The sequence below is a fragment of the Lemur catta genome, chromosome 12 (genome assembly GCF_020740605.2).
Source record: "Lemur catta isolate mLemCat1 chromosome 12, mLemCat1.pri, whole genome shotgun sequence".
In the NCBI taxonomy this organism is placed as follows: domain Eukaryota; kingdom Metazoa; phylum Chordata; class Mammalia; order Primates; family Lemuridae; genus Lemur; species Lemur catta.
Window position 1 is genome coordinate 47,290,542 of NC_059139.1, and position 21,314 is coordinate 47,311,855.

A 21,314-nucleotide genomic window follows, 5' to 3' on the forward strand; every position below is an offset into this window, starting at 1 on the left:
GTGTCTGTAGCCCCAGCTATTAAATACTTAGGAGGCAGGAGGATTGCTTAAGCCCAGGAGTTTGAGGTGGCAGTAAGCTATGATGACAACACTATACTCTAGCCCTGGCAACAGAGCAAGATCTTGTCTCCAAAAACGAAAAAAAAAAAAAAAAAAACAAAAGAAAGTAAAGTAGATATCTCAATTTGGCTGAACACTGGGAGAAATAAGTAAGGAATGGGGTGGGGAGGAAAAAAGAATGGGAAGGCACACGGGAATGCAGAGTGTAAAAGGACAGGAGCCCCAGATTAACAAGAACTTTCTATGTGCAATACTATAAGGGCTATAAAGCTGTGTAAGACATAGTATTGCTGTCCTAGGGCTCAGGTGAGACACAGAAACACTGCTGATAAAATAACAACTATAATAAGGGATAACAATGCCACAAGATCACCAGCAACAGTATTTCAGGACCGGTAGTCATAATAAATGTCTCCTCACTTATCACCTGTTCATCAGACCTCGGCTCTGCTGAACCCCTGGAGTACTGGAAACAACCCAAATGTCCATCAGTTGGTAAATGGATAAACAAACTCCGCACAATGGAATAACCAACAATAATGGGAATAAGCTATTTTTTCTTTCTTTATGTCCTTATTTATTCTATCAGCTTTTTTCTAAAGTTTTTATTATTCACTTTTCAACCGTTTTTGCTAAAAAGTAAGACACAAACTCTCACGTCACCCTAGGCCTACACAGGATCATCCATATCACTGTCTTTCTCCACATCTCATCTCACTGGAAGGTCTTTGGGGGCAATAACTCAGGTGGAGTGGTCATCTTTTATAGTAACGATGCCTTCCTCTGGAATACCTCCTGAAGGACCTGCCCGAGGATCTTCCTGAGGAGGTGTCACTGTTTTCAGAAATATGTCCATCGCGATTTGCTTGGTTTTTTGGTTTTTTCATCATAAATTTGCTTGTAAGCAGATAATACACCATGTACATCTTTTTCTATTAAATGAAAACCTTTTGGTGTTGGGGGTCCATGTTTTCAACCCTTGCAGAGGGCTGAGATCTGCAAAAGCTTCTGTGAAAACTTCACTGTGTATTTTCTTGGGGATCCATTATCTTTTTCTTCTCCTTCAGTTTCCTTTTCTCTTGCCTGATTTTCAGCTCTGAGTTCCTGTTCCAATGACTCCTCACGAGTCAGTTTCTCAGGAACCACCTCTAGGAGCTCCTCAATGCCGTCCTCATCCACACCCAGGTTAAAGTTGTTTGCCATTTTAACCACAGCCTTATTGACCACTGCAAACTCCTCATCCCTGGCAAATCCTTTGAAGTCACTGGCAAACCTCTCGCGGGGTCTTCTTCTTAATGCCATTCGTACACTCCTTGGTGCTATCACCCTAAGTTCAAGCAAAGTTCTTGATGCAGTCATAGATGTTGTAATCCTTCCAGAATTGCATCAGTGTCTTCTCAGTGTCTTCCTCAGTTGTAGCAATGGCCTGGCCAAAGATCCTCCTGAGATGGAAGGCCTTAAAAACTGCCATAACTCCTTGATCCATTGGTTGGATCAAGAGGTAGTGTTTGGAGGGAGAAACACCACTTTGATATTGAGATAAAGATCACCAAGAAAGGGAGGATGTGCAGGAGCATTATTAACAATAAGCAAAATCTTGAAAGGTATGTTATTCTCCAAACAGTGCTTCTTCATTTCTCTGGCATAGCCATTTAGGAGGGCATCTTGGAAGAGAAGCTGGGTCATCCATGACTTCTTATTGCTCCTGTAGCGCACTGGCAGTGTGTGCTTATTGATATGTTTGAAGACCCTGTGCTTCTCGCTGAGTCAGATCACAAAGGGTTTCAATCTCTACCCTGCAACATTCCCCACCCCTCCATGCCCCCAACCAAGACTGTTATCTTGTCCTTAAAAGCCTTGTAACCTGGCACTGACTTGGCCTGGTTATGGATGAAAGTTCTTTCAGGCATCTGTTTCCAGAATAGAAGGTTTCATCCATTTTAAAGATTTGCTCTGGCTGGCAAGTAATTTTCCTCTGCCATCAGCTTATCTAGAGTTTCCAAAAATTCTTCAGCTGCCTTCGCATCTGCAATGGCAGATTCACTGCTCACTTTCACATTGTGTAATGAACAATGATTCTTGAATCATTTAAACCACCCAGAGCTAGCGGTAAATTCAACATCTAGTTGGGTCCAGCTTTTTCTTTCAACATCGCAAACAAACGTTTTGCTTTGGCCATGATTGTCATGGTGCTCCTGGAAGTTTCTGGTGAACTTCTCTCCTCCCGATCCTGGACTGGGTCTAGGCATCGCTCAGTATTGCTTCTTCCCACTGGGTCTCTGTGCTGAGGAGCCTTCTCTGCTGGGGGAATCATCTTTGCTGGTTGTTTCCCTTTGTCTTCAGTGTTCTCTAGTCTCGATAAACTGCCTCCAGACATGTCTTTGATTTTTGTCTATCACTGTCTCACACTTGGATTATTTCATATGTGGAAAATTTATACCTGCCTTCAATTTCTCTTAGAATATTAGAATATCACCTCCCCACCGCCCACTCCCACTTTTCCTACCGCTGTCAGTGGGCCCATGGCCCTGCCAATGCCTTGACTTCACGCCGCTGGCCTCTGGGGACCATGAGAGGATATATTTTTTTGTCTTAAGAGAGTGTGGATTCCCAACAGGTGGCATCATTTAATAAGAAAGTGAGAGAATTGTTTTTATGGCCAATTTATGAATAAGCGAGGAGACATGCTTGCCAGTTGCCAGGGCAGATTTAACTCTAAACGTTTTCTTTCTTACCCGTATGAAGAGCTCAGTTTAGTACCCCTATGCCAAATGGTGCTTAGCTCACAATTGCAGTGACAGAACTCACAAATATTTCAGGATTGCTTATGGATTACATGAGATCAGAGAAACGTCATCATAGGAACTCCCTGCCACAGACTGTTCACGCTTCTTCAGGAATGAGGGTGCTTTGCCCACTTGTCTGCCCAGGTCCTAGGCTGTCGGCCCATCTCAATTAATTGTACTACCTTCTTTCAGTGAGGGTGCTAATTGGCTCACTCAGCACCCACCCATCTCACCTCCTTCCAGTGTGTCCTCCTGTGTAACACAGGCTGGAAGTGACATTTCCCAGGCTCCCTTGCTGTTGGGGTCCCAAGTTCTTTAGTTTTTGCTCATTAGGTGCGATTACATGAGACTTGAATTCAGGAGTGAAGTGGAGACAGAGACAAGGCATGAGGTATTGCTTTTGCTGGTGCAGACTGGAGAGGAAGTTATGTGATTTTAGAGTTAGCAACTGTAACAGAGGCTTCTCCATCCGGCCTGCAGCTTTCTGGCCATGATAAGAGCAGTTGCTGCAGGGATTTGAGCCAAGAGCCAAATTCTTCAGCTCTCACAAGGACCCTGTGAGCCACCTGATACCCTGTAGTTAATTCATTCCCACTAAAACCAACTGGAGTAGATTCTGTTCTGTTAACCTAAATCAACAATTAACTTCCCCTGAATGTTTACGGCAGCACAATTCACTATTGCAAGGATGTCAATCAAAAGGGTCAGAATTTAACTTAAAGAGAGTTTATTCAAGTGCCACGTGTGGGGATGAACCACCTGGAAACACCAACTCCAAAGGAATGGAATCAGCAATCCAAAGTAGGGAAGTTAAGATTTCACAGAGACTGGAGTTTTAAGTAGGATTACAGAATTATTCATATAAGGTTGGCACATAATGACAGCAGTTTGATTGGTTATACACAGTGTTTTGGGGAAGGGTATATTTAACATTTTTTATAGAAGAAATAATAGTCATGGGTTTTCTGCCATTTGGTCTAAGCAAAGCTTGGCAACAAAGGGGAAGTTAATTTTTTTTTTATGGCTACCTTTTATTTGGTTGCATAAGATGAATGCTTCTTGGAAAGGCTGCACTTCCCTAATTCAGGGTCTTGCAGTCTAGAAAGTGAAACTCCTTTGATGAATCATTGACCAAGGCCAGGGCTTGGTCAACCTGGATTTTTCAAAGGCGTATCTCTGGCATCACATTTTTTAAGAAGTCTTCTTGGATCCTCCAACGTACTGGGTTTTAAAATACCAACATTGTCCCCTCTTTCCTTCTGTGTTCTTCCCTGCATGGGAGAAGCTAGCCTGGGGAACACATTCCCTAGACTTTTGCCAGCAGGGTTCAGGGTTAGATTCTACCAATAAGAGGTGCTGGTGTGGTATTTTGAAGGCCAAGGAAAAGAAAAAGTCCTTATTCTCAGAAGCAGCTGTCAGGGGGAAGGTGTCAGTAGATGCAGAATGCTGTCATTGGCTTCCTTCCTTCTATCCTCTTGAAAATGACCTACTTCAGCACAGCTTCCTGTTCTAGCCCTTCCAGATTTCCCTACCAATGTGACTCCAACCCATCCCACAGTTGTTTAAGCTTTTAATCCCCTGTATTAAGTCCCTTTCTGCTTGAAATGTGCAGAGCCTCCTGTCTTCCTCTCCAGACTTTGAAACTCTAGACTGAGTTAAGTGTTCTGTTTTTGACATTCTTAGCACCCGTTCCCTATGATTGCCTGAATCAATAGCCTGAGTCCACAGATAGCAGAGTAAAGCAGGAACTTTCTCAGTTTCTTCAGCTGCTAAGAGAAGCTTTAGCAAAAAGGCCTGAGGGCAAATCAAGAGGCTGAGCAGCTGACCCATGTCAGGCGCCTTCAGCAACACTTGCAGCATGAACACAATGAGCGAGGATCGAAACTGAGGAAACCAATCTTAGTAAAGTCATTGACTACTGATGAGTCATTTTAGTATCACAGGACTAACCACTCCGATGTATTGATGTATTGTGACTCTTAGAATCTTTGGCCCTTTTTCTATGTTTACTATCTAGCAAATTTATCTGCCAGCAGAAAACCGATTCAGTTTCCCCACCACTTGCCACTTGACAGCTGCATTCTGGTTTTGCAGAACTTGACACCAATCACTAGTCTAAAGAAGGGTGGGAGGAGTTTGGCAAAAAGTGATCCCCAGATTGTGAGAGCTGCAGATAATACAGTCCTCCTTGTTTCAGCCATCCTTGCAATTGTGCACCGCTTCACCTTGGAGCTCTGTTCTCTCTAATGTGGATGAAGACCCCCTGCTTCTGGTTATTCATGTTCCTGGTGAGCCCCTGTAAGGCTGGGCATCTGAGTACAGGGACCTAATTTGAGGAGTCCACAGAGCCTGCCTGGTTGGAACTGCTCTTCTGTGGAAACGACGATCCATTCCATCTCTCTGTGCATGGGTCGTAGATCCCTTTCCCTCTACTCCAGCTTTCACTCTCTCTCACTGCTTTTCTCTTGTCTTAGTGTTGATCAGTTAGTGCCAATTTGGTGAGAACATGTGGTGCTTATTCTTCCATTCCTGTGTTACCTCACTTCGGATGATGGGCTCAAGCTGTATCCAGGAAAATATAAGAGGCGCTGGATCACCGTTGTTTTTTTGTAATTGAGTAGTATTCCATTGTATACATATATCATATTTTATTAATACACTCATGGATTGATGGGCACTTGGGTTGTTTGCACATCCTTGCAATAGTGAATTGTGCTGCCGTAAACATTCAGGGGAAGTTAATTGTTGATTTGTAACAAGGGTCATTAATTTAAGAAGTCAGGAGGTTTCTGTCCCTGATGTTATTTAATTCTCTCTAGTCATTGCACAGAAGAAGAAAAAATAAGAAAGTTAATGTATAATCTGAGAACAGAAGTTGTAACTATATGTGACTTAGATCATAGTCTTGTCTCTTAAGGCATAAAGAGTTTTGGGGGGTTCCAACAGCTTTTAAGTTTCATTTATTTTCACAGTTCTCTGTAACTAAGCCTTGAATGACTGATAAATTTTCTACCTATAAGCCTAAGCTAGAAATGTAATAAATTTCTTAAATTCCTCCCTTTCCCTCACTCTCCATAGCTAATTGATCCATGCATATTGTCTAAAGAAGTTGTATTAAAGAAAATATTCTGACACTTGTTAAAATGATAAGGAAGACTTTATTTAGGACTATTCTGATAGATGTCAAGACTATTGCTATAGGGGAGACAGATCAGGCTCAACTTCGAACACTGCAAAGACAGCTGGAGCTACATAGCCAACCAGCAGAGTGGGGCAGTCCGTGGATAGAAAATTACTGAGAGGAGCCATCAGTGTAGGGGGAATTCTTGCTGGAGGCAGGCCAGGGTGATCACATATCAAGGATAGGGAAGAAATTTGACCAGACATTAAGAGTGATTAAATATCAAGGTGGGAAGGACAGGGGCAGCCAAAGTTGAGGCCTAGTCCAGAAGAGGGTTCTGAGGAGCCTGACTATAGTTTGGTCAAAGAAAGAGTCCTTGTCAGTTGACATATGTAAAAGTGCTCAGCACAGAGCAACAATAGGCTCCACTAGTTCTCTTTCCCTCCCCCATTTCGCTGATTCTTTAGGCCGGGCTGTGGGAGAGGAGAAAGCTGAGTGGATGTGAGCAGCGGAAGTTCAGTGCACTGTGGCGGTGATTGAGAGTGGAAGTGATGCAATGACAGAGGTGGGCAGACGCTGGGTTCTGCCACACGGCATGGGTCACAGGAAGCATCCCGTATTTTATTCTACAGACAGTGGGAAACAAGCCACTGAAATGTGTTAAGCAAGGAAGTGACATGACATACACCCTATTTTACAGAGTTGACTTTGGCAGCTCTGTTTCCACAGCCGGTTGAGGCAGAGGGGTGAGGATGGAAGTATAGGCAGCAAATGGAAAGATCTTTCCAGCCCAACACTTAAAGCTCTGCTTGATTCTTTTATGATCTCTGAGGGGAATTCAAGAGGGGGAGGAGGTAATCTTGCCAACACCAGCAACAGATAGAATGAAAGGCCTCGGAACATGCCTAGCAAGAAATGCAAAAGACCTGTGTAAAATAGACTGTGAGACTTTGGTGGCAAGCATAAAATAACTTTATAAATTAAGAGAAAATATTCCTAAATGGAAAGGCCCAATATTGCAAAGATGTCAGTTTTCTTTGAGTTAATCTATAATGTCAATACAATTCCAACCAGTAGCAAACAGATTTTTCTTTTCTTTTTTTTTTTTTTTTTTTTTTGAGACAGAGTCTCACTTTGTTGCCCGGGCTAGAGTGAGTGCCGTGGCGTCAGCCTAGCTCACAGCAACCTCAAACTCCTGGGCTTAAGCGATCCTACTGCCTCAGCCTCCTGAGTAGCTGGGACTACAAGTATGCGCCACCATGCCCGGCTGATTTTTTCTATATATATTTTTAGTTGTCCAGATAACTTTTATTTCTATTTTTAGTAGAGATGAGGTCTCACTCAGGCTGGTCTCGAACTCCTAACCTCAAGCGATCCACCCGCCTCGGCCTTCCAGAGTGCTAGGATTACAGGCGTGAGCCACCGCTCCTGGCCTGCAAACAGGTTTTTCTTTGGAAACTTGGCAATCAAGTATTTAAGCTCACGTGGAAGGAAAAATTATTTAACATATCAAGCAATTTTACAAATAAGAACAATGTGTGTGTGTGCCCTTCAAGATAGCAAAGAATAATTCAAAGTTATAATGATTTAAAGAGTGCAACATGGACAGCATAGCAGTGGCCCAGGAAGACATATATGCACAACAGGACAGAATAAAGAGCCCCAGATAGAATTATACAGCTTTAGGAAATTTTAGAATGGACTATAAAACGTGTTTTAAATCACTGAAGAAAGAATAGTCTATTCAATTTACGGCATTTTTGATCATTGACTATCCATCTGGGAGAAAAAAGTTAGAGCCTTACTTCAATTGTACAGAAACAAAAATCAGTGAGAGTAAAGTATCCAATTCAAAAACAAAACTATAAAAGCATTAGGAAAAAAATAGGATTTTTATCATCTTTGAATCCTAATCAGGACAAACCCAAAGGCATAAAAGGAAGATTGATAAATTATATCTCAAAAAAGTTAAAAACCATTGTAAGACAAAATGCCACATAAAGATAATAGAAAATTGATAGACTGAGAGATAATATTTGTACTCTATAGGACAGACTAATATTCATAATTGAAAGTCACTCACAAAAATCACTAGAGAAAAGAAAACAGGAAGGATATAAAAAGGTTCTTATTAGAAAAGATAAAAGGCTTATTTTATTCAATCTCACAGGTAATCAAGGAAGTGGAATTTAAAACAGCTTACAAAATTGAAAAAGATTAATAACATTGTGAGACGAGGTTGTTGGGAAATGGATACTCTCATACACTGTTACCCTTTTTGGAGGAAAATTTGGCACTATTACTGACATTTTAACTGTAACGTCCTTTAAGTTTTGGTAATTTTGTTACACAGCAATAGATAAAGGATACTTGGAATTGAAAAACTAATACCTGGAAGTAGGGTGCTGCCATAAAAAACCCCTAAAATGTGGGAGTGACTTTAGAATGGAGCATTGGACAGAAACTGGAATGACTTTGAGGATAGAGTTACTGAGAGCATGAAGTACCTGGAAAAGACTTTTAGTAGAAGTATAGACTTGAGAAGGCTCATTTAAAGAAAAGTGAGGAAAATATTATTGGAAACTGGAGGAAATAGATCCTTGTTAGCCATGGCAGAAAGATTAATAGCACAGGAGCCTGCAGTAATGTGGAATAGTAGATGCAGCTACCCACCGAATTTGTGATCTAACCAAGGAGATTTCCAGCTAGAGTGTTCAAGGTGCCTCCTAGCTTCATCTTTCTGCTATACTAAAAGGCAAGAGCAGCAAGATAAGATAATGGAGGATTGCTAAACATAGGAGCCAGAACCTGGTGGGGTTTTTTTGTTTGTTTTTTTAAATTTATTTATCTATTTCAGGATATTATGGGAGTATAAACATTTTGGTTACATGTTATGACTTTGCCACACCCAAACCATGATTTGAGGCATGCCTTTTCCTCCCTACCATGCTCACCACGTCCATTAGTTGTGAGTTTACCCACTCCCAACCCCCCAATCCCTGAAGAATATTATTACTGTGTGAGCAGGACTGAGAATCCAGAAATGAAACCATCCGCATATTGTCACCTGCTCTTTGACAAAACAGACAAAAATATACACCAGGGAAAAGAATCTCTTTTCAATAAATGGTGCTGGGAAAACTGGATCCCCACCTCTCACCTCTTAGAAAAATCAATTCACGATGGATAACAGACTTAAACATAAGGCATGAAACCCTAAGAATCCTAGAAGATGTAAAGAAAGACCCTTTGAGACATCGGCCTAGGCAAAGAATTTTTGAAGAAGATCCCCAAAGCAGTCACAGCAGCAACAAAAATAAATAAATGGGACCTCATCAAATTAAGAACCTGGTAGTTTTTAAAAACTTTCAGACTCTCTAGGCAACTAACAACACCAAAAGGAAGAGATGACTTTCGGGCAGAGATCAAGTCCAGGCACTCTCAGGAAAACATGGTCTAAACGTGAAACCCAAGTTGTAATTTTAAAATTCCTTAAGACCTCAGAAAGATCTATCGTGGCATCCCAGAGTACCTTTCAATCAGACAAAAGGTCATCTAAATATTTTTAAAATATGACTAACAAATTCTCTTAAACAATAGGGCATTCTTGAAGAGATTTGTGGATGTGGCCATTGTCTAAGGGCATGAGCTTCAGAAGGGTCACAGGAAATTGTTACAGCCCTACCAGGTTCATCGCCCGCTGCTCAAGAGGAAGCCAATACACGGAGACAGCAAGACAGCAGGGGTTACAGCAGAGAAAGAGTTTAACATCGTAGGTGCCATGTGAGGTCATGAGAGGAAGTTCTCAAATCTGTCTCCCTGAGAATTTGGAAGAAAGGGTTTTTAAAAATAGCTTAATGGGCAAAAGGCTAGGCAATTGGGTCTGCTGATTGGCTGGGCTTGGGGCAGATCCATAGAGGCGTAGAAGTTGTCGTCTTTGCTGCAACAGTTCCTGGGTGGGGGTTGCAAGACCAATTGAATCAGTTCCTCGGTGTGAGCCACTGGTCTGTGTGGGTCAGCCGCTCCACCAGAATGCAGGGCCCTGAAAGATATCTCGAAAACTAGCCTTAGGTTTCACAAGGGTGATACTATCTATGGGAGCAATGAAGAAAGCTAAGAATCTTTATGACCATCAGCTATGTGACTCCTGAGTAGCAATTATATTAACAGGAAAGCAAGCTAGGGGACAATGGCTAGTTGTTACTATTATTTTTATCTATGCTTGTGCCTTTGGACAGTTTAGGCCCCTACCACAATCCTCACCTTGTATTAAGTCCCTTTCTGCTTGAAATGTGCAGAGCCTCCTGTCTTCCTCTCCAGACTTTGAAACTCTAGACTGAGTTAAGTGTTCTGTTTTTGACATTCTTAGCACCCGTTCCCTATGATTGCCTGAATCAATAGCCTGAGTCCACAGATAGCAGAGTAAAGCAGGAACTTTCTCAGTTTCTTCAGCTGCTAAGAGAAGCTTTAGCAAAAAGGCCTGAGGGCAAATCAAGAGGCTGAGCAGCTGACCCATGTCAGGCGCCTTCAGCAACACTTGCAGCATGAACACAATGAGCGAGGATCGAAACTGAGGAAACCAATCTTAGTAAAGTCATTGACTACTGATGAGTCATTTTAGTATCACAGGACTAACCACTCCGATGTATTGATGTATTGTGACTCTTAGAATCTTTGGCCCTTTTTCTATGTTTACTATCTAGCAAATTTATCTGCCAGCAGAAAACCGATTCAGTTTCCCCACCACTTGCCACTTGACAGCTGCATTCTGGTTTTGCAGAACTTGACACCAATCACTAGTCTAAAGAAGGGTGGGAGGAGTTTGGCAAAAAGTGATCCCCAGATTGTGAGAGCTGCAGATAATACAGTCCTCCTTGTTTCAGCCATCCTTGCAATTGTGCACCGCTTCACCTTGGAGCTCTGTTCTCTCTAATGTGGATGAAGACCCCCTGCTTCTGGTTATTCATGTTCCTGGTGAGCCCCTGTAAGGCTGGGCATCTGAGTACAGGGACCTAATTTGAGGAGTCCACAGAGCCTGCCTGGTTGGAACTGCTCTTCTGTGGAAACGACGATCCATTCCATCTCTCTGTGCATGGGTCGTAGATCCCTTTCCCTCTACTCCAGCTTTCACTCTCTCTCACTGCTTTTCTCTTGTCTTAGTGTTGATCAGTTAGTGCCAATTTGGTGAGAACATGTGGTGCTTATTCTTCCATTCCTGTGTTACCTCACTTCGGATGATGGGCTCAAGCTGTATCCAGGAAAATATAAGAGGCGCTGGATCACCGTTGTTTTTTTGTAATTGAGTAGTATTCCATTGTATACATATATCATATTTTATTAATACACTCATGGATTGATGGGCACTTGGGTTGTTTGCACATCCTTGCAATAGTGAATTGTGCTGCCGTAAACATTCAGGGGAAGTTAATTGTTGATTTGTAACAAGGGTCATTAATTTAAGAAGTCAGGAGGTTTCTGTCCCTGATGTTATTTAATTCTCTCTAGTCATTGCACAGAAGAAGAAAAAATAAGAAAGTTAATGTATAATCTGAGAACAGAAGTTGTAACTATATGTGACTTAGATCATAGTCTTGTCTCTTAAGGCATAAAGAGTTTTGGGGGGTTCCAACAGCTTTTAAGTTTCATTTATTTTCACAGTTCTCTGTAACTAAGCCTTGAATGACTGATAAATTTTCTACCTATAAGCCTAAGCTAGAAATGTAATAAATTTCTTAAATTCCTCCCTTTCCCTCACTCTCCATAGCTAATTGATCCATGCATATTGTCTAAAGAAGTTGTATTAAAGAAAATATTCTGACACTTGTTAAAATGATAAGGAAGACTTTATTTAGGACTATTCTGATAGATGTCAAGACTATTGCTATAGGGGAGACAGATCAGGCTCAACTTCGAACACTGCAAAGACAGCTGGAGCTACATAGCCAACCAGCAGAGTGGGGCAGTCCGTGGATAGAAAATTACTGAGAGGAGCCATCAGTGTAGGGGGAATTCTTGCTGGAGGCAGGCCAGGGTGATCACATATCAAGGATAGGGAAGAAATTTGACCAGACATTAAGAGTGATTAAATATCAAGGTGGGAAGGACAGGGGCAGCCAAAGTTGAGGCCTAGTCCAGAAGAGGGTTCTGAGGAGCCTGACTATAGTTTGGTCAAAGAAAGAGTCCTTGTCAGTTGACATATGTAAAAGTGCTCAGCACAGAGCAACAATAGGCTCCACTAGTTCTCTTTCCCTCCCCCATTTCGCTGATTCTTTAGGCCGGGCTGTGGGAGAGGAGAAAGCTGAGTGGATGTGAGCAGCGGAAGTTCAGTGCACTGTGGCGGTGATTGAGAGTGGAAGTGATGCAATGACAGAGGTGGGCAGACGCTGGGTTCTGCCACACGGCATGGGTCACAGGAAGCATCCCGTATTTTATTCTACAGACAGTGGGAAACAAGCCACTGAAATGTGTTAAGCAAGGAAGTGACATGACATACACCCTATTTTACAGAGTTGACTTTGGCAGCTCTGTTTCCACAGCCGGTTGAGGCAGAGGGGTGAGGATGGAAGTATAGGCAGCAAATGGAAAGATCTTTCCAGCCCAACACTTAAAGCTCTGCTTGATTCTTTTATGATCTCTGAGGGGAATTCAAGAGGGGGAGGAGGTAATCTTGCCAACACCAGCAACAGATAGAATGAAAGGCCTCGGAACATGCCTAGCAAGAAATGCAAAAGACCTGTGTAAAATAGACTGTGAGACTTTGGTGGCAAGCATAAAATAACTTTATAAATTAAGAGAAAATATTCCTAAATGGAAAGGCCCAATATTGCAAAGATGTCAGTTTTCTTTGAGTTAATCTATAATGTCAATACAATTCCAACCAGTAGCAAACAGATTTTTCTTTTCTTTTTTTTTTTTTTTTTTTTTTGAGACAGAGTCTCACTTTGTTGCCCGGGCTAGAGTGAGTGCCGTGGCGTCAGCCTAGCTCACAGCAACCTCAAACTCCTGGGCTTAAGCGATCCTACTGCCTCAGCCTCCTGAGTAGCTGGGACTACAAGTATGCGCCACCATGCCCGGCTGATTTTTTCTATATATATTTTTAGTTGTCCAGATAACTTTTATTTCTATTTTTAGTAGAGATGAGGTCTCACTCAGGCTGGTCTCGAACTCCTAACCTCAAGCGATCCACCCGCCTCGGCCTTCCAGAGTGCTAGGATTACAGGCGTGAGCCACCGCTCCTGGCCTGCAAACAGGTTTTTCTTTGGAAACTTGGCAATCAAGTATTTAAGCTCACGTGGAAGGAAAAATTATTTAACATATCAAGCAATTTTACAAATAAGAACAATGTGTGTGTGTGCCCTTCAAGATAGCAAAGAATAATTCAAAGTTATAATGATTTAAAGAGTGCAACATGGACAGCATAGCAGTGGCCCAGGAAGACATATATGCACAACAGGACAGAATAAAGAGCCCCAGATAGAATTATACAGCTTTAGGAAATTTTAGAATGGACTATAAAACGTGTTTTAAATCACTGAAGAAAGAATAGTCTATTCAATTTACGGCATTTTTGATCATTGACTATCCATCTGGGAGAAAAAAGTTAGAGCCTTACTTCAATTGTACAGAAACAAAAATCAGTGAGAGTAAAGTATCCAATTCAAAAACAAAACTATAAAAGCATTAGGAAAAAAATAGGATTTTTATCATCTTTGAATCCTAATCAGGACAAACCCAAAGGCATAAAAGGAAGATTGATAAATTATATCTCAAAAAAGTTAAAAACCATTGTAAGACAAAATGCCACATAAAGATAATAGAAAATTGATAGACTGAGAGATAATATTTGTACTCTATAGGACAGACTAATATTCATAATTGAAAGTCACTCACAAAAATCACTAGAGAAAAGAAAACAGGAAGGATATAAAAAGGTTCTTATTAGAAAAGATAAAAGGCTTATTTTATTCAATCTCACAGGTAATCAAGGAAGTGGAATTTAAAACAGCTTACAAAATTGAAAAAGATTAATAACATTGTGAGACGAGGTTGTTGGGAAATGGATACTCTCATACACTGTTACCCTTTTTGGAGGAAAATTTGGCACTATTACTGACATTTTAACTGTAACGTCCTTTAAGTTTTGGTAATTTTGTTACACAGCAATAGATAAAGGATACTTGGAATTGAAAAACTAATACCTGGAAGTAGGGTGCTGCCATAAAAAACCCCTAAAATGTGGGAGTGACTTTAGAATGGAGCATTGGACAGAAACTGGAATGACTTTGAGGATAGAGTTACTGAGAGCATGAAGTACCTGGAAAAGACTTTTAGTAGAAGTATAGACTTGAGAAGGCTCATTTAAAGAAAAGTGAGGAAAATATTATTGGAAACTGGAGGAAATAGATCCTTGTTAGCCATGGCAGAAAGATTAATAGCACAGGAGCCTGCAGTAATGTGGAATAGTAGATGCAGCTACCCACCGAATTTGTGATCTAACCAAGGAGATTTCCAGCTAGAGTGTTCAAGGTGCCTCCTAGCTTCATCTTTCTGCTATACTAAAAGGCAAGAGCAGCAAGATAAGATAATGGAGGATTGCTAAACATAGGAGCCAGAACCTGGTGGGGTTTTTTTGTTTGTTTTTTTAAATTTATTTATCTATTTCAGGATATTATGGGAGTATAAACATTTTGGTTACATGTTATGACTTTGCCACACCCAAACCATGATTTGAGGCATGCCTTTTCCTCCCTACCATGCTCACCACGTCCATTAGTTGTGAGTTTACCCACTCCCAACCCCCCAATCCCTGAAGAATATTATTACTGTGTGAGCAGGACTGAGAATCCAGAAATGAAACCATCCGCATATTGTCACCTGCTCTTTGACAAAACAGACAAAAATATACACCAGGGAAAAGAATCTCTTTTCAATAAATGGTGCTGGGAAAACTGGATCCCCACCTCTCACCTCTTAGAAAAATCAATTCACGATGGATAACAGACTTAAACATAAGGCATGAAACCCTAAGAATCCTAGAAGATGTAAAGAAAGACCCTTTGAGACATCGGCCTAGGCAAAGAATTTTTGAAGAAGATCCCCAAAGCAGTCACAGCAGCAACAAAAATAAATAAATGGGACCTCATCAAATTAAGAACCTGGTAGTTTTTAAAAACTTTCAGACTCTCTAGGCAACTAACAACACCAAAAGGAAGAGATGACTTTCGGGCAGAGATCAAGTCCAGGCACTCTCAGGAAAACATGGTCTAAACGTGAAACCCAAGTTGTAATTTTAAAATTCCTTAAGACCTCAGAAAGATCTATCGTGGCATCCCAGAGTACCTTTCAATCAGACAAAAGGTCATCTAAATATTTTTAAAATATGACTAACAAATTCTCTTAAACAATAGGGCATTCTTGAAGAGATTTGTGGATGTGGCCATTGTCTAAGGGCATGAGCTTCAGAAGGGTCACAGGAAATTGTTACAGCCCTACCAGGTTCATCGCCCGCTGCTCAAGAGGAAGCCAATACACGGAGACAGCAAGACAGCAGGGGTTACAGCAGAGAAAGAGTTTAACATCGTAGGTGCCATGTGAGGTCATGAGAGGAAGTTCTCAAATCTGTCTCCCTGAGAATTTGGAAGAAAGGGTTTTTAAAAATAGCTTAATGGGCAAAAGGCTAGGCAATTGGGTCTGCTGATTGGCTGGGCTTGGGGCAGATCCATAGAGGCGTAGAAGTTGTCGTCTTTGCTGCAACAGTTCCTGGGTGGGGGTTGCAAGACCAATTGAATCAGTTCCTCGGTGTGAGCCACTGGTCTGTGTGGGTCAGCCGCTCCACCAGAATGCAGGGCCCTGAAAGATATCTCGAAAACTAGCCTTAGGTTTCACAAGGGTGATACTATCTATGGGAGCAATGAAGAAAGCTAAGAATCTTTATGACCATCAGCTATGTGACTCCTGAGTAGCAATTATATTAACAGGAAAGCAAGCTAGGGGACAATGGCTAGTTGTTACTATTATTTTTATCTATGCTTGTGCCTTTGGACAGTTTAGGCCCCTACCACAATCCTCACCTTGCACCCCTTATTAATTTGTAAAGGGCGGTTTCAGTCCCCCGGTCCCAGCTTCATCCCACCTGATTCCTGAGGTGTGGGCTAGTGAGGTGGTTAAGGGCAGACAACTGATTTGGCTTCTTCCTGCTAACAAGGGGCGTAGTTGGGGTTGAGTCTGGGATAAGAAGAATGACACCATTTTGCAGCTATCTTCAAGTATTCGTGGGTGCATGGTTGCAGATAAAAGGTTTGCATGACAAGAACATTAATGCTTTCATTTGCAGTCTTAGCACAGTACTTAAGTGAACAGTGGACTATAGATAGACAATGAGTCCTAGCATAAGGAGTGAGCCCTAGCTTCAGGAGTTCCTGCAGACTGATCTGTAGTCCTGGGGAATCCAAGTGAATAACTTTGAAAACCAGTCAAGCATGGGGTCACTATTAGAGCCCTGCTGTAGCCACATAGCTTGTTGGGAAACTTTTTCTATTTCGATTTCCATTTTTCCTGAGGTATTTATATGGATATAGCAGGTAGTCTTTAACGCTGCAGACTCCGGTCCTTTAGCCAACAGGAAACAGTAGCACTACCCAATTATACAGGACAACCTGGGCTAGAGAGTGCAGGCTCTTTGCAGTTTCTTCTGTGATCAGTCCTAGAGTTGCAGACAGAATTTTAATCATGTCTTTGATGGCACATGCTCTGTAGATAGGGACTAGCAAGCTCAGCAAGCCTTGCTACCAAGTGTGCTGTTATCTTCCTGGCAATCCTCTCTTAAGTCTAGGGGGAAAAGAGTGGAGACTCTCATTTAATCTTTTCTAGCTCAAGTATGCAAAACCCTGACTGCATTAATGGAGATTCTCTGCATAAGTAAAAACACACACAAGACAGCTTTGTGGTGTTAGTGGCAGTCATCCCAAAATACGTCAAAGGAACATATTTTGGGGTAAAATATTTCTAATTTCTTTCAGTCCTCATTTGAAATTAAAAGGTTTCACATATTAAAAGCCAAGCTGTTATCTTTGGACTAAGGAGTGGGGGAAAAAAACAAACAAGCAAATTTAAATACATCATCTTCTATCTTTTTGGTCCTGTGAACAGATCTGTGTAGTTAAACAGCTGTGTGTCATTCGAGGAGCTGGCGTTGCAGACGAGTTTTCAAGCAAGAAAAATAAGAGTTAATATTTGGAACAATTCATAAAGTAGTTTTCTTAGAGTCCAAAGGGCATCCAGCTGAAGTGTCTAGATGTTAAACTTAAAGCAGCCTCAGTTAAAGTGGTAGGAGGCAGTGGCAATCTGACAGATTTTTTTTTTCCTCCCGGAGTTTGTATGTCCCAAGGTATGCTTGCAGGGTCTCAGGAAAAGATACTGGTGATTTCTTTGAGTCCAAGTCAGAAAAATGAAACAAATTGAAAACATTATCTGGATACTTGTAGCCAGGAAAGAATTTAGGATTCAGTCCAAATTATAGGCAAATAACATAAACTCAAAAACGGTGGACTAAGGCTGGAATCTAATAACAGGTGGACTATAGTTTCTTTTTTCTGAACCACATATTTTTTCTCTTCAGTTTGCCATTTTTATTAAAGACAAATCAAAGCAGGATCAATTTACTTGCAAAAATAAACTGTAGTCTCATTATACTTAGCCTGGTTATTTGCATAAAGTGTAGTAAGAATAATTATTGGACATATGGGCTTTTCTTTTTTTAAAAAATTGGCTTTGCTGGAACTTTTTCATAGAGAATCTCAGGTTAGACTTGAAAGCCTCTTGAGTCAAGCCAAGGATTTATCTGTGCCATTAGATATGTGTATGAAGTGGGTAAATCCCTCCTTTCTTGAGGTCCCAAAGTAACTTGCGGTTCCTGGACCAGTCAGAAAGTGACATTCTTGACTTACCACAGATCAGGAAATGCTATTGATGAGGCACCTGGCCAGTTTTTCTGAAGCGCTTTTTATCAGCTGTATAAAGTCAACCTTAATTCTTTAACACAGTCTAGGCATCTCTGAAAATATGCCATTCCAGTCAAAGCCTTGGTAAATTAACCAGTATCTTTCATTATGTCCTGTGATAGAAGAAAACAGATTCTTATTGAACTTATGCAAATAATTATATTGTTATAGATTAAGAATACTCACAAATAGTTTTCAAATTCCAGAGAAATCAAGTAGAGAGAAAAATGCTTCAAATTTTTATTACAAATATATACTTTGTTGTAAGCTATAAATAGCTCAAAAGAAGGAAAAAATTTTCTTGATTTCTGGAAAACAAAACACAGAAGGAATTGGCAATGTTTCAAACAAAAAGTCATAAAAAAAAAGTTCAGTCCCATGGAATTAATTTCTATTCTGTTTGAGGTTGAGTTAGCAATATTTATGGAGGCATCAACTTTTTAATTAAAGTCCTGGAAGTTTGCTTGGTTTTAGTCCAATGATATATAATCTCCAAAGTTATCAGAAACCTGTATTCAAGAGAATTTTTCAGTCCTTTCCATGACTTTTCTTGAAGAAACAAACGTTAGACTATAGTCAGTTTAAAAAAACACTTTCTGAGAAGAATCAAAGTAAAATAATACAAAAGTCTTAGAATAGCCATGGGTAAAGAGACAATTGACAAAGTTGGTTGTTTTGTGGCATACAATAATTTAGCATAATAACCATAAATATTATTGATAACATACACCAACAGCTATCAGAATTTTAGGAATTTCATACAACATGGGAACATATTAATAACATGTTTATACAAATATAACCCAAAGAAAGTTAAACACCATATATGACAATGCTTCCTGCATGGTTTTAACAGGCCAAATAAGCCTCATATGTCTCTTTTAGACTTTAAGTGGCCCTAATATTTAAAAGAGTAGTTTGAGGTCAAAAAAGACTGGATTTAGAATTTTGATTTTGAAAAGTTTGTCAAATATCAAAGGCTTCAAACACTTGCTGTCATAAAACACTTGTCACAAAATAGGATCACAGGTTACTATAAAATTATAGTCATTTAGCCAAACTGATAATTCAAAGATTTTAAAAAGCAAAAATCTTACTCTTTGATAGAGAAGAGACCTAGTTTCACAAACAATCATAAGACCCAATATAGACAAACTGAAAGATAAGGTGACAAGGAGGCAAACTGAATCTTTCTCTCTCCCTCCCCTTTTTCTTTGCAGTTTATTCAAAAGGTGAACAAAAATCTTTTGTTATTTCTATTAATATCATTTAAAATCTTGCTCAAAAGAAAAAAACAAATTTTATCTTTGTATTATAAAACCAAATTTTATCTAGTGTATTATATGAATGGTAAAGCTAATTTAATAAAATCTTATAAACAAATTCATCTAATTTTAATCATAAGATGTTTATAAACCTTTCATAACCTTCATCATTTTTCCAACTTTTATATCCATTTAGTTTTAATTATTTAATTTAAAACCATTTTTAAAACCTATAAATTAGACAAAATTGCCTTTTTTAATAAAAACTATGTCTTACAACCTTTTTGATCAAAATATCTTATTTTTCATAAAATATTGTTTTTCTTCTACCTGTTAGTTTTAATTACATATATTAATCATAATGCTAACTCTTAGGAAAACCTATGAGAGGCGAGGTGTGTAGTGGCTCACATCTGTAATCCTAGCACTATGGGAGGCCGAGGCGGGAGGCTCACTTGAGGCCTGGGCAACATAGCGAGAGCCCATCTCTATAAAAAATAGAAAAAATTAACTGGCACGCTTTTCTGTAGTCCCAGCTACTCAGGAGGCTGAGGCAGGAGGATCGCTAAGCCCAGAAGTTTGAGGTGGCAGTGAGCTATGGTAACACCACTGTACTCTAGCTGGGGCAGCAGAACAAGACCCTGTCTCAAAAGCAACCAACCAACCAAAAATTCCCCAAAAAAACAAAATTTAAAAAAAAACCTTGTGAGGTATTTATTATATTATTTATTATTTGTTTTAAGCTCCTAAATCTTGGAGTAATTTCTTACATAGCAATAGATAACCACTACACAAGGTGAAGTTGTTAAGAATTTAGTAATTACAACAACATGAATTGAAGATTGAATCTTGGAAATGTTATGCTGTGTTAGCCTTCAGTGGACAGTAAAAAGTGACAATGAAGGTGAATACTGCAAATTGAATTTATTTTAATTAGAAGAAAATAGTGTGACAATGAGGTTTGCTTTGATGGAAGAACCTTAAGCATGCACCCTGTGGAGGTGGAAGGGTATGATGCCTTTCCTCACCCATCACAAGGGTCACAGCTGACGCTCCTATAACAAAAGACAGATTAACAAGAGGAAAGCATAACAGATTTGTTTGATCAAAATTTCACATGCCATGGGAGGCTTGAGAAATGAAGACCCAAAGACCCAGGGAAAACTGTCTATTTTTAGGTTTGATACAGAGCAGACAGGTGTATAGAAATGTGATTAGTTAAAAAGGATATGACCCAATGGTAACAGACAGGGAGGGGAAACCTAACAAGGCCTGTCTGTCCAGATTCTTCTTGGCCTGTCTATGTGGAATTCCTTCTCCTGGGTACAGGACAGGGCCCCTTTAGAACAAAGGTCTTATGACCTACTATCAGACAATGTAGGTCAGAGAACCTCTTTATGGCCAGCTCCTACACAGAAAGACAAGGGAAGATCAGAGGAATATTTCTAGGTTTTATGGCTGGCTTTCTATTTTTTTATTTCTAGTTTCTATGACCCATTTTGGGAAAGAGAAATTTTAGTTTCTATGGCATGCTTTGGGGGAGAAATGCGAGCAGGAGAAAGAGGGGCAAGAGAAGGCAAAAAGATCTTGCTTCTCAGACCCTTTCCTTCAGTTCAAAGTATTCAACATGCCAAAGTGCCACACACAGCAGGATAGTTGTCTGGTCCTCAACAATCACGGTATTTCCTTGAAATCTTTCCCTGCAGCTCTTCAACATTTTCAGAATACTCACTGTAGGTCTGTGGTTTTGGTCTGCTTAGCCACTATGTCTTCCTTCTTCCAGAGAAGAGAACACCTGGTTTCCTTTTGAGAACTTTGCCATCTCCATTTCATGTTGGCTATGTGACTTCACTAGCTCTTCCTTAGGGGTGGGTATGAAATTCAACTTGTCACTCGGGATCCTTTATCAGGACCGACAAGTAAGAGTGAGGAACATATGCTTCCTTGAGGGGTTGTCCTTGATACCCTGCTAGGGTATCATACTAAGGAGAGAACCTGCCTGAGAATGAAGTTAATACAGAGAAAAGCTCAGCTGAAAGATAGAGCTATATGAGGAGAGGCAGGGAGAAAGAGAAGAGGAGGT